Below are 12362 nucleotides of genomic sequence, written 5' to 3'. Positions count from 1 at the left end.
TTTCTCGGATGTTTTCAATACAACCTGAGAACTCCGTTTGTGTCGGTATAAAGAAATGCCTAGCTAAATCACTTGTTCATAATTCTAATAAAATGTATGGCAGTATACAAAGCTGCAACATATGACCTTGTCGTAATGTAGCAGTGACAGGACACTTCATTTTCAGTATTTATTTACACGATATCAGTAAAGGGAACAGTTCGTTTTCTCGGATATGAAGTTGGGTTTGAGGTGCGGCCTTGTAATCGACTTGGCAACTTAACATCGGCGTGCCAAATGCATGGACATAGAAACATCGGTTCATCACCATCATTATCATCATCATCATCATCATCATCATCATCCACGTTACGCTCACTGCAGTCCAAAGGCCTCTCCCATGCTTCTCCAACTACCCCGGTCATGTACTAATTGTGGCCATGTTGCCCCTGCGAACTTCTTAATTTCATCCACCCACCTAACTTTCTGCCGCCCCATGCTACCCTTCCCTCCCCTTGGAATCCAGTCCATACACTTAATGACCATCGGTTACCTTCCCTCCTCATTACATGTCCTGCCCATGCCCGTTTCTATTTCTTGATTTCAACTAAGATGTCATTAACTCGCGTTTGTTCCCTCACCCAATCTGCTCTTTTCTTATCCCTTAACGTTACACCCATCATTCTTCTTTCCATAGCTCGTTGCGTCGTCCTCAATTTAAGTAGAACCCTTTTCGTAAGCCTCCAGGTTTCCGCCCCGTACGTCAGTACTGGCAAGACACAGCTGTTATACACTTTTCTCTTGAGGAATAATGGCAACCTGCTGTTCATGATCTGAGAATGCCTGCCAAACGCACCCCAGCTCATTCTTATTCTTCTGATTATTTCAGTCTCATGATCCGGATCCGCGGTCACTACCTGCCCTAAGTAGATGTATTCCCTTACCACTTCCAGTGACTCGCTACCTATCGTAAACTGCGGTTCTCTTCCGAGACTGTTAAACATTACTTTAGTTTTCTGCAGATTAATTTTTAGACCCACCCTTCTGCTTTGCCTTTTCAGGTCAGTGAGCATGCATTGCAATTGGTCCCCTGAGTTACTAAGCAAGGCAATATCACCAGCGAATCGCAAGTTACTAAGGTTTTCTCCATTAACTCTTATCCCCAATTCTTCCCAATCCAGGTCTTTGAATACCTCCTGTAAACATGCTGTGAATAGCATTGGAGAGACCGTATCTCCCAGCCTGACGCCTTTCTTTATTGGGATTTGGTTGCTATCTTTATGGAGGACTACAATGGCTGTGGATCCGCTATAGATATCTTTCAGTGTTTTTACATAGGGCTCGTCTACACCCTGATTCCGTAATGCTTCCATGACAGCTGAGGTTTCGACTGAATCAAACGCTTTCTCGAAATCAATGAAAGCCATATGTGAGGGTTGTTCATATTCCGCACATTTCTGTAAGTATATCATTTGCCACAGTGAAATTCCAATCAGCTTCAGCAAATACCTGGGCTAAGAATACGCTGTGTCTACCAACTACTGATTTAACGAATCACAAATTGCATTTTTGAGCACCTCATGGGGTGGTGGCGACTGGTGGGTTTAGCGCAAACGCGGGCATTGTCAGTGCTCTTTTAGTATTCTTTGGTGAGGTTGGCTCGCTCAGTCTTTCCTTTCACGTCCTAATAAGATAGGACATGTTATGCCTACCTTTATTGTATGCCAGTAGGTGGTCCACACAACCAGCCAGATATAGGTTCTCGATGCTGTGTCATGCCATCTGTCTCGGTGTTTTAATTGGTGCGCTCTAGACGTTGTTTATTAGAATGAAAATTAGCCTGACCGTGGAAATACTTATACGCTACTTGACTCGCAGAATTCCGTCACGTGCTTTTCATACAAGTATGAACATCGTGCTTTCCTCCTACATTGTCGACCCCCTTACTTTCCGGACCGACTACATGTGATGCGCCTTATTTTTTGCTGACAACTCGAAGTAAATGCTAAAGCTGCACTGCGTCCTGCTTGCCGCTGCCCGGCGTTTGTCGGCAGTCCACTCTGTGCTCAAACTCCGAAAGTTTCGAGCAGGGCTCCGTTAGAGAGGATGCAATAATGAGGTGGGCTTCGTGGCTGTGCCACAGAGAAGAATACTCATCCACTCTTCCTGTCGATGCACTTGTTTGTAACGATCATTGTTTCATTCCTACCCAACCTGACGAAAGCACGGTCGGGTCCGTCATCACTCCCTCCGAATAATCCCAGCTGCGATGAAGTTGGGGCTCCCCACGTCAAGACCAACGTCTCCGCTGCCCGTGACATGCCGCTACGGATCTATGAAACCATCGCTGCTACATGGATCGTCCCCTCAGTCGGCATCACCATATTCATCAAGTATAAAATCACAGCAACCGTCAACGATACTTCATTGGCTTGGTAGCTGTGCCACAGAAACGAACACTAATCCACTCTTCCTGACAATGCAGGCTCGTAGACAGTATAGCCTCTTTTGAAAGAAAACTACTAATTACTTCTTCGTGCAGTTACCAAGCCCTCAGTGTCTGAGTGCTATCGCTACTGATTTCATTCACGCCATCTGCTCCCTTCTACTGTTGTTATCCGGTGACATTGAATCTCCCCCCGGTCCCCATTCTAACGCCATTTCAACTAACTGAAGAAAATTTATGCCGGCTAAAACTCGGCTATTCACCGAGGTTGGCGAACTAAAAAGCCTGCTTCTAACGACAGACAAAACGATTTCCGATCTGAATGAGAGAATGACCGAACTCGAAAATCACTACCAAACCCTTATAATATTTAGAACAGACCTTCATTCCATCCAAACTAACGCCACTACGACAGCCTGCTTAGTCTGTGCATTTGTAGTAAGTTTAGACGACGTTGAAAATTGATTGCGACGCAATAATCTAATATTTCATAGCCTTGAAGGCACTCATAAGACTGAAACAGTTGAAGATTTAATTATTCGTCATTGCCGGGATCTAATTAAGATAACTATTGACCCTAAAGAAATCGAACGCGCACATAGTCTGGGACGCCATTCTGATAATCATCGCCACCAAAGAAAAGCTAGATTCACGTTCCACAAAACTAAATGCATTATACTTTCTAATGCCCGGAAACTCGAACACACAGCATCGTTGAAGACTTCTCTCGTCCTGTCCAATCCACGTGGAGTCATCTTGTAGGAATCGCCAAATCCAAAAACGTAAAATTTTCATTTCACTACAAGACAATCCACATCGGCAAAAAAGAATGTTTCGTGTACAATGACTCATCGCAGACAGAGAAATATCATAGCGGTCGTCTTTTCCTTAATTAGCCAATACCCGTCCCGTTACGTCAGCAAGCAACCCTCTTTGATTCTCTGTAACATTCAGCAATATTCGCAGTTTCATGCCCAAACCGAGAACTTCTGTCTAGCATACTCACGTTGTCATCTAGCAGCAATATGCTGACACAAACCGATAATTGGCCTAGCAACGATATCGCTGACGATGAAGTTGTTGGCGATGTGCCAAATTTTTTCATTTATCGAAACGATCGCACATTTTCACGAGGTGGCGCCGTATTGATTTTGCTACTGGTCCAGGATTATCTTGTTCACCAATAAGCGTCACATTCGACTTGGAGATAGTGTGGCTTCTGTGCAATCGGCGTACGTTATGTGACTCCGCATAGTACGCCTAAAATTTTCCTATACGCTTTCTAAGATGCTATACCAACTTACTATATCATTTCCAAACGCAGATATTCTTCTCTTCGGTGATTTCAACTACCCAGGAATACATTGGTAGAATAAATCTCACTCACAACTAATAGGCGTAGAATGAAGTGATTTTCTCAATGTTTGTCTGAAATTTAACCTTAATGAATTGGTAACCAGCCCAACACGCATCCAAGGCAACTCCAGCAGCATTTTAGGCTTAATACTGAGCACGCGTCACGACAATTTACCATCCTTTTCGTAATTACAGCCTGTTAGCGACCATAAAGTTATTCAAGCAAATTCTCCGTTCCGCGCGGAGCACCATGAAACACGAAAGCAAGCAATCACTTTGCATGACAAAGGTAATAAATAACGACGCCATTAATCATGAACTGAACAACTTTTCTCCCACTCATCGAAGCCATCTTTAACCAGGATTCGGTTATCGGCAACTGGTTGATATTTAAGAATAAAATGCAGGACCTTACACAAGCTTTTCATGAAAATTCTTCTAAACCTCGGTTTTCCAAGACACAAAAAATGCAAGAAAATAAATGGAAGCCGTTTTATCGCGCTGCAAAGCTAAAAGTAAACCTCGAGGCGTAGGAAAACCACAACTCAGCCGAAAAACAATACTTGAGTGCGATCACCGACGCAACACACACTATGAATAACCCGAAGAAATTTTGGTGCATCATCAACCCTGCACCAACGCCTTCAATCGCTTTCGCTAATACATCCGATGAACCAGTCTTCGACATAGACTGCACTAACATCTTCAATACCGCATTTTCAAAAGTTTTCACTGAAGAGCGCAACCCGCCTTCATGAATACCACCTACTAATACCACGTACCGATTGATGCGATAACATTTTCTCCAAGCGGCATCTCGTCCTTAATTGAGAAAATGAAACTCTCCTTGTTAGGCGGCATCGACAAAATCAGCTCAAAATTACTAAAAAAAATACGAAATGTAATACTGTAATACTACACTGTGCATTAAATTGTTATTTTCACAGTCTCTTTCCACATGTCTCATTCCTAAAGAGTGGGAAACGGGGAAGGTCGTTCCGCTTTACAAATAATGTGATAAAAATTCACCTCTGAACTACCGTACCATAACATTAACTAGCGTCCCTTGCAAAATCATGGAACACGTCATGTACTCTCACACTATGGACTTAGATGCTAACAATTTCTTCGATCTGCCCCAGCATGCGTTCCGCAAGGGGTATTCATGCGAAACACAACTAGCCATGTGTGTAAATGATTTACTTGTGACTTGGACACTAACCTTCACATTGACGTTATCTTTCTCGATTACGCTGAAGTATTTGATAAATTTCCCATCAACGGCTAATACAACAACTCTCTGAGTTGTTGTATTACCTACACTCTAACGTAATAAAGTGGATCAAAGGGTTCTTAACTAGTCACTCTCAATTAGTAATCATAACTAGTCCTCCAATCCTCTTCCTTTAACATCAGAAGTCCCACAATGCTCTGCTCTCATCCTTCTTTTGTTTCTTAAATATATTAACGACTTCCGCATGCATGCATCTTGCCAAATTTGAATGTTTGCAGACGAGGGTGTTATAAACCGCCGAGTACTTAACACTACGGAGTAAGAAGCCCTCCAACAGGATTTTAGCCACATCCAACAATGATGTGAAGGCTGGCTCATGATCCTTAACCCTAGCAAATGAAAGCTTCTTTGCATTACCCGTCGATACCCTTCAATACAAAATCGCTAATGAGCCCGTAGAATGCGTATAGTCTTTCAAATACTTAGACACCACACTATGTAATGTTGAAACATGAAATGAACACATAACTAGCGTGATATCAGCTAACAAAACGCTGGGATTTCTTAAACATCTTCGCCTCGTCCCTAATTACGTGAAATTGCTTGCTTAGAAGCCACTCGTCCGGCCTAAACTACAAGATGAACTCGCAATATGGAACCCCCATCATGTTAACCTCACAAATGATCTAGAGGCAGGGAAAAATTGTGCTACAAGTTCATGCGTTCTTCTTCGTATGACGTCAGTATTTCAGCTCTGTAAACTAAATGTGCATTAACGCCTCTCTCAATTCGCCGTCGTAAAGCCACCATATTACGTTCCCACACTCATCACTCAATCATGCACCTTACATCATTCCACCATCGTACATTTCAGACGGCACCAACCACAACCTTTAAGTTTTTCGACTGCGTGCCCGAATTTCAACTTTTCCAGCTTCCCTCGTCCCACGTGCAGCTATAGATTCGAACGGCCATCCCCAACACATGCTAGAGATCACCTGTGCATCATTATTCGATGAAAATTTCAATAACGTATGTTGTATATAAACACATGTGGCAATTTTATTCATGCTTTCTTTAGCTGATTCCACCCCTTATGTTATACGTCCTCGTATGGCCTTTAAGGAAAGAAAATTAAATGAAATGCATCCAAATGTGTGTATTGTCTATAACACAAGCGTTTCTCACCGTGGTATTATCACCAGCATTCAGCTCCTCCTGCGTGAGGAAAGAGGCCGCTCGGACGATCCGTCCGGTGGGCGGATGAGGTCCAGCTTCTACGAGGAGGTACAGGAGCCCTTGGCGAGGGGGGTGGCGTAGCGGAATGCTACGCCCCAATGTTCGAAGGAGTGCTCCTGATGGCCAACGCTGATGGTGAGCCAGGTCAGCGGAGAGGCCGCCGCACTGAACTTATTTCTTTTTAGCTTTGAGGTGACAAGGTAGACATCAGTCTCCGGGGTGGCAGTGGCAACTGAGTCAGAAGAGACATCGAGAAGTAGCCAAATTTAATAATGTACTGCCTCAAACCTAGAGTTACTCTTTCGAGAGCGCCACTGGCTACTTGGTCTCACCCTCAAGCACTTTTTGAAATAATGAACGTTATTTAAGACTTAGTGAAAACAATAAAATCTATTTTTTGAGCAAGCACTTTTCCTACCGAAAGTCATTGCATCCCAAGGTGCATTATCTGATTAGCAGACGAATAGGCGGTACATATTGTAATTTATTGCTCTAACATTCCGAACAGCATTAACATAAAGATAAGAAACACTCCAAATTTTCTTCGTACCAAGGTTTCACTGAAGAATGACAAACACTGCTGTGGACTAGTGAAAACTTTGTAACTGTCCATCTACATTCGCCGGCGCCACCAGTAGTTGTCGTCTCGTTAGCTATTTATCAACGATGCACGCATACGTTCGACACAATTTTTATATATCGCACAAAAAGACTTGTCAAATAGCAGCGTTTTCTTGCTGAAAATGAGCAGGCAGACAAATTGAAAAATAGGATCTGCTCTTTTGTTGTGCCCCCGCAGTTAGACGTGTGGAAGCTTTTTAAACATCTTAAACTTGCATCAAAATCTTTATAGTAATATACCTGTCACTTTGAAAGTTCACAAACTCACAGAAGAAAGTTTCAGCAATTTTTCTTCATAAATACAGGCACGGCTTCCGCAGTCGTTAAATACATACTCCGTCCAACTCGACCTCGCCAGCGTCTGTGTTCTCTCGGTAAGTGGCAGCAACCCGGTAACCTTTCAAAGCGTTGCGTTCGTCTATCTGCCGGATACGTGCCTGCAGAACTTCTATAGGAGCAACCATGTCATGCAGTCCTTTCAGGCGATTGCTACTTTTACCTCAGCAACGTGGGCAATCAGGATCTGCGCTATCTTCACGCAACACGTGACCTTCCAGGTGGCCTGCTCTCGGTGATACCAAATCCCACTGTGCTCTGGCATCTGCGACAACATGCTGAAGGCCATTACTACACGCTACGAGATCCTTCTGCCTGCCTGCAGTTGTCTCATAGATGGTAGTTCGATAGGGTCGTACTACTCGTTTGCTGCTACGCACCCTGTACAACGGGAGGTTTCTCGCCTGTACCACAGCTGGTGGCTGATTCATCCCACCGTGACGCTTAAATCCCGTCGACAACCACCTCAGCGCCCTGTGTGCCTATAGTCAGCGCTACTACAAACTAACATGGAGCAAAGAAATGTGCCGCGGCTACATCCGGTCGCCTAATGCAAAGTTTATTTCGTGTTAGGGATTCACCACAACTGGTCAGAGCGCCCTCAACACGCTTCCGTTTGATACACCGCGGAGACTGCACCCCAGTAAAATAGACAAGGCCGCAGTGATCTTCGCCCTTTCGGTTGAAATAGCAATTGTGTGGAATGTCCAGGCGTACTTTTCCCATCGGTGTCGCCATCACCGTGTTGTTCAGTGTAAACTCCAAGGCCGATAACCCCCTTTGTGTATCAGTACTTTATCATACCACCTTCTTCCAGTCTTCTGGTTTTCCAGCTCCTAAATGTGTGACTAAAAATTAATCTGAGGCCTTAGTAGAACTAAAGAATTTCCAGAGAAATGTTGTTTGCTCCGTCAACGATCCACTCCACAGTGCTTTCTTTACTCTGGTGTTTGGCCTATTCTTTTTTACTATGCCTGATTCCACCAGCAAATCATAGCCTGCTACACTAAGGAGTTCTGTCTCCATCCTGTCCGTCTTGCCGTTTCCTGCTAATTTTAACAGCATTTATTTATATACGACATTTCCCTCTCATAAAGGTGGTTTCGCTCTTAATCCTAACTTTCTGGTTGCTTCATATTACTTACCTAATCAGGTTCCTATATTGTTCTCTTCATTAACTTCTTCATTACAATACGTTTTCAATAGATTAAGCGCCAAAAGTGACGGCACACAAGAAGAAATACAGACAGGAAGCGCCTTGTCCTGTCTGTATTTCTTCTTGTGTGCCGTCACTTTTCGCGCTTAATCTATTGAAAGCTATGCACCAACTAGCCCCACAACGTGTTTTACAATACGTGCTTTCCTCTTTCGACTCCGAATTTTTAGCCGCATTTGTCTTACTTCTAACCCGCATGACATCTACCAGTTTTGTGGACTTCACGACTGCTGTAGAACATGCGTTCATTTAGTTCTGCATGATTTCGGCCACATCTTCTAAATTATCTCTATTTTTAATTATTTGGCCACTGTTGCTTTCTCTTGCGTCGGCATGTTTCCAGAAGCTTGGAGTTACATGTGGGGTGGCGCGCGACAATCGCAGGCAGGGATTTGTGCTGTTAAACACGGACCATTAACTAGCCTGCTACGCATATACCAGGCTCAGCGGGAGTTGCAAGATGGCTTTGTTGCTAGCTCTAACTATCACCTCCTGTACTAAAGCTCTACGAGGATCCGCAGTGAGTTGTAATCGACCGCTGCACCACCGCTAGTTCTCCGCCTCGTCCAGCCAGATTTCCATCGTGAGATTTATCGTTAGGTGAATCACTGTCCTGTTTCAAGTCCTGGCTTCGCTCATCGGCTGAAATTAGCCGTACCGCCGTATCTCTGTCAAGCCCTGACTCCAACCTATACACTTCCCTAATCGAGTGTGCTGGCTCCTGAACTCAATGACCTTGCACCGCGACAATTCGCAAAGTGATCGGAAGGCGGAACGCAAGCGTTCTTGTGTACTTTACGGTATCCGGTATTCCTTCCATGGACCGGCATATATTAACAATTTTTACACTGGCGTACCACTTGTTCTATAGCATTATCGATGCCTGGCCACCACACTATTGGACGTGCCACTACTCTTATTTGAGTATTTCCGAATATTGCTCGTGCAAAAGAGCTAGAACCTCTCTTTGCAAATTTTCAGGTACTGCAACACTGCTGGTCCCAATAATGCAGACATTGTCAACTGCAACAACACTTTTTAGCCAACCATGCCAGATCATTTTTCGAATACTTGTTAGGAGCCTGTCACTGTCTGTTGCACGTTCGATATCTTTGGCCGTCAGCGGGAAGACAGTGAGAGTAGAAAAGTAAGACGAAAATGTCAGCCAGCTCTTCTGCGTCAGATAACACCAGGCGGCAGAACGCATCGGCATGAGCAATCGCAGCCCCTGGCTTCAGCGAGATTATGTAATAGCCAAGAAGGTCAACCATCTATGCACTCTCTCTGCAGCAACAGTGCTTCCCTGCATCTTTCGGTCGAACAGTACAGTCCGTGGCTGATGGTCATTCACTACCCTAAAAGTTCTTCCATACAGGTATTTATGAAATTTTTTACCCCAAAGACGATACTCAGGGCTTCTTTTTCAATGTGGCCGTAGTTGTGCTTTGTCGCGTGAGAGACCATGACACAAATGCTATTGGCCTCTCAAGGCCATTCTCCTTATTCGACAGTACTGCAACGACGCCATAATCCGGGGCATTCAATGTCTTGCGAACATCATAAAACTCAAGAACACTTTCATCAGTCAGCAGCGTCTTCCACTTATTGAATGCATTGTCACATTGTAGTGACCCGTGCCATTACGTCTGTTTGCGCAGAGTCTCAGTCCCAACGCCACTGCCAAATATTGCAGGAATTTGAAATAAAATTTACCAAGCCCAATAAGGCTTTCAGTTGCGTCACACTGACGCGTTCCGTTTTTAATGGCCAGTATGTTATCCACAGTAGGATGCAGCTCGTGACTTTTCGGCATTTTCCTGTATACCGCACTTACTTAGGCGTATGAGCACTTGCTCGACTCTTTCTCGAAAACGCTTGTAGTTCTCGCAAGACATGTCGTCCACGTAGCAGGTTGTTCCCGGTAAGCCGTCCCGGGTTCTTATTCATTGCAGCTTAGAGTACGGCAGGCGCGCACACGTCGCCATAAGGCAGGCGCTGGAACATGAAAAAGGCCAGGTGCGTGTTCACTGTCAGCAATTATTGTGCTAGCTCGTGCAATTCAAGGTCTAGTACGCCTTTGAGAGGTCCATGACCTAGAAGATGGTTCCGCCTTGCAAAGTCGTGACAATATCCTCTGGTAAGGTGAGATAGTAGTGGTCAACTTCTACTGCCGGATGACAGTGACACGATATTCACCACAAAAACGTAGCCCTTTGTATTTCTTAGGCACGATAACAAGTGGCGTCGCCCAAGCACCGCGCCTTACTCTGCACACGGCTCCTGCCTTTTCCATGTTCAGAAATTCCTGCTCAACCTGCCCACGCAAAGCATAGGGCACTGCCCGCGCCTTACAAAAGACTGGCGTAAATATTTCTTTGAGCTTGCTTAACTACATTGGTTTTATTCATCTTAGGTCAAGTGGCCTTTTTTTCCGGCATTTCTAACAAGTATTGGTAATGAATGGACAACTTACAGACTCATGATGTCCCGCACCGCGATGACACGACGCTTTAGTTCCATGCGGCGCCGTTTTTTCAGCCTTCGCGAATGCATTGCTCCTGGCGTTCTTGCCAACACTTGCTTGTTGACGCCGTCCTGTGGCCGGTCTTCGTCAGCGAAGGGGGGAGACGCCCGCAGCGAGAACTTCGCTTCTCATCCTGACCATTTGCTAAGTGTCTTCCGACGCGCCTTTCATAGGCACGGCGCTCGTGCAGGTGCGTTCCTAGGTCAGTTCAGCATCAGGCGTGGCTAACGGCAGCGTCAGACGTCAGTCGGCAGCGTATAGCATCTGTTCGAAGACCGGCGATTAGCCGGTCCCGCAGAGCTTCCTCTAGAAACGCACCGAACGCGCGCGTTCCTGCCACTTTCTTGAGACGCACGATAAGTCCATCACGCCTTCATGCTTCTCTCGTTTTCGTCGCTGGAAGCGATACCTTTTCTTCACCACGGTACTTCGGGGAATATAGTGCTTTTTCAGTGCGCCAACGCTGTCCTCGAATGTCACCTTGGTGGACGTCTTTGGAAGAAGCAAGCTCCTGAGCGTTCCGTAAACTTTTTCGCCGATTGCAGTCAAGGACACCAGTAATTTCTCCTACAATGTCGTTGTTAGCGATGAAGCACTGCAGTCGATCGAGGAAGACTTCGATGCCCCCAGTGTCGGTGTCAAACTCCGGCAACTTGCCAAGTGTAGCACTCGAAGTACCCTTCTTCAATACATCTTGCAGCATCCCATCCGCGTTGCAGTTTGTTGCGACAAACGCCGAGACGCACTTGCTTGTGTAACGTCCTCATTCAGTCTGGCCCACAGGCCGCGTCGCAGCAACGAAGAAAACTCTCGCCTCACATCGCACATGCGCAGAACAAACAATCAAGACCACCAATCACTGTCGTGGCGCAATCTCGCGCCGCGTTCGATGCAGCGCTCCAGCGCGTAACACAGCAGGCCTATGTTGCGGAAAATCTGACCATCGGCGGCTTCGCGCGTCTTAAGACCGCGGAGACTGCTCTTGTCGGCACGGGGACGCCACAGGCACAATTTCTTTAGTGCATTAAATACTTATTACGTCCAATCCCCAGCGTCCGAGTTCTCTCGGTAAGCAGCAGCGAGCCGATACCCACTCAAAGCGTTGCGTTCGTCGCTCATGCGGGGACCTAGGTGCCTGCAGAGCTTTTATAGGAGCAACCATCTCATGCAGTAATTTTAGCCGCATAGCTGCGCTTACGTGAGCAACGTAGACAATCATCATCAGCGCTGTTTTCACATAAGACCCGATCTTCCAGGTGGCCGGCTCTCAGTGCTCGAAATCCCATTACGCACTGGCAACTACGACAACCTGAGGAAGGCCATGAATTTACGCTATGGACTCCCTCGGGTTGCCTGCAGTAAGCGAGCGAGTGAGTGAGTGAGTGAGTGAGTGAGTGAGTGAGTGAGTGAG

General features: G+C 45.6%; 1 protein-coding gene across 1 annotated transcript in view; it reads right to left on the bottom strand.

The window, feature by feature from the left end:
- The window catches only part of LOC129385316 (uncharacterized), a 65138-nt gene extending 53391 nt beyond the window's left edge, over window positions 1–11747 (bottom strand). Inside the window, exons 1-2 of the mRNA XM_072289129.1 lie at window positions 10901–11747; window positions 6204–6486 (exon numbers count right to left, since the gene is read on the bottom strand). The gene's annotated coding sequence lies outside the window, so the exon portion shown is untranslated. The remainder of the gene's footprint in view (window positions 1–6203; window positions 6487–10900) is intronic.
- Window positions 11748–12362: the final 615 nt, after the last annotated feature.

This window comes from Dermacentor andersoni, chromosome 7 (genome assembly GCF_023375885.2).
Source record: "Dermacentor andersoni chromosome 7, qqDerAnde1_hic_scaffold, whole genome shotgun sequence".
Classification (NCBI taxonomy): domain Eukaryota; kingdom Metazoa; phylum Arthropoda; class Arachnida; order Ixodida; family Ixodidae; genus Dermacentor; species Dermacentor andersoni.
Note: the sequence above shows the minus strand (reverse complement) of the source record. Positions and strands in the feature narration are given on the sequence as shown.